This window comes from Electrophorus electricus, unplaced genomic scaffold (assembly GCF_041902795.1).
Source record: "Electrophorus electricus isolate QZ-2024a unplaced genomic scaffold, ASM4190279v1 Scaffold134, whole genome shotgun sequence".
Classification (NCBI taxonomy): Eukaryota; Metazoa; Chordata; class Actinopteri; order Gymnotiformes; family Gymnotidae; genus Electrophorus; species Electrophorus electricus.
Window position 1 is genome coordinate 1 of NW_027658416.1, and position 2500 is coordinate 2500.

Sequence of the window (2500 nt, forward strand, 5' to 3'; positions counted from 1 at the left end):
CACTTTGTGCCTTTAAATCATACTACTACTACTACCAGACTTCCAGACCCAAGAGGTCAAACACAGTCATGCCCAGCAAAGTAGCTCTGGGCCTGGGCACACTTCAAGATGTTTGACCCTTTATATAAGCCTAGAAATAGACTTCCAGAGCCAAGAGGTCAAACACAGTCATGCCCAGCAAAGTAGCTCTGGGCCTGGGCACACTTCAATTTCACTTTTGTACCTTTAAATCATACTACTACTACCAGACTCCAGGCCCAAGACGTCAAACACAGTCATGCCCAGCAAAGTAGCTCTGGGCCTGGGCACACTTCATTCACTTTGTACCTTTAAATCATACTACTACTACCAGACTTCCAGGCCCAAGAGGTCAAACACAGTCATGCCCAGCAAAGTAGCTCTGGGCCTGGGCACACTTCAATCACTTTGTGCCTTTAAATCATACTACTACTACCACCAGACTTCCAGGCCCAAGAGGTCAAACACAGTCATGCCCAGCAAAGTAGCTCTGGGCCTGGGCACACTTCATTCACTTTGTTACCTTTAAATCATACTACTACTACCACCAGACTTCCAGGCCCAAGAGGTCAAACACATTCATGCCCAGCAAAGTAGCTCTGGGCCTGGGCACACTTCAATCACTTTGTGCCTTTAAATCATACTACTACTACCAGACTTCCAGGCCCAAGAGGTCAAACACAGTCATGCCCAGCAAAGTAGCTCTGGGCCTGGGCACACTTCATTCACTTTGTGCCTTTAAATCATACTACTACTACCACCACCAGACTTCCAGGGCCAAGAGGTCAACCACAGTCATGCACAGCAAAGTAGCTCTGGGCCTGGGCACACTTCAATCACTTTGTGCCTTTAAATCATACTACTACTACCACCAGACTTCCAGGCCCAAGAGTTCAAACACATTCATGCCCAGCAAAGTAGCTCTGGGCCTGGGCACACTTCAAGATGTTTGACCCTTTATATAAGCCTAGAAATAGACTTCCAGAGCCAAGAGGTCAAACACAGTCATGCCCAGCAAAGTAGCTCTGGGCCTGGGCACACTTCAATCACTTTGTGCCTTTAAATCATACTACTACTACTACCAGACTTCCAGACCCAAGAGGTCAAACACAGTCATGCCCAGCAAAGTAGCTCTGGGCCTGGGCACACTTCAAGAAGTTTGACCCTTTATATAAGCCTAGAAATAGACTTCCAGGCCCAAGAGGTCAAACACAGTCATGCCCAGCAAAGTAGCTCTGGGCCTGGGCACACTTCAAGATGTTTGACCCTTTATATAAGCCTAGAAATAGACTTCCAGGCCCAAGAGTTCAAACACAGTCATGCACAGCAAAGTAGCTCTGGGCCTGGCACACTTCATTCACTTTGTACCTTTAAATCATACTACTACTACCACCAGACTTCCAGGCCCAAGAGGTCAAACACATTCATGCCCAGCAAAGTAGCTCTGGGCCTGGGCACACTTCAATCACTTTGTGCCTTTAAATCATACTACTACTACCAGACTTCCAGGCCCAAGAGGTGAAACACAGTCATGCCCAGCAAAGTAGCTCTGGGCCTGGGCACACTTCAAGAAGTTTGACCCTTTATATAAGCCTAGAAATAGACTTCCAGGCCCAAGAGTTCAAACACAGTCATGCACAGCAAAGTAGCTCTGGGCCTGGGCACACTTCAATCACTTTGTGCCTTTAAATCCATACTACTACTACCACCAGACTTCCAGGCCCAAGAGGTCAAACACATTCATGCCCAGCAAAGTAGCTCTGGGCCTGGGCACACTTCAATCACTTTGTGCCTTTAAATCATACTACTACTACCAGACTTCCAGGCCCAAGAGGTGAAACACAGTCATGCCCAGCAAAGTAGCTCTGGGCCTGGGCACACTTCAAGAAGTTTGACCCTTTATATAAGCCTAGAAATAGACTTCCAGAGCCAAGAGGTCAAACACAGTCATGCACAGCAAAGTAGCTCTGGGCCTGGGCACACTTCAATCACTTTGTGCCTTTAAATCATACTACTACTACTACCAGACTTCCAGACCCAAGAGGTCAAACACAGTCATGCCCAGCAAAGTAGCTCTGGGCCTGGGCACACTTCAAGATGTTTGACCCTTTATATAAGCCTAGAAATAGACTTCCAGAGCCAAGAGGTCAAACACAGTCATGCCCAGCAAAGTAGCTCTGGGCCTGGGCACACTTCATTCACTTTGTACCTTTAAATCATACTACTACTACCAGACTTCCAGGCCCAAGACGTCAAACACAGTCATGCCCAGCAAAGTAGCTCTGGGCCTGGGCACACTTCATTCACTTTGTACCTTTAAATCATACTACTACTACTACTACTACTACTACTACTACTACCAGACTTCCAGGCCCAAGAGGTCAAACACAGTCATGCCCAGCAAAGTAGCTCTGGGCCTGGGCACACTTCAATCACTTTGTGCCTTTAAATCATACTACTACTACCACCAGACTTCCAGGGC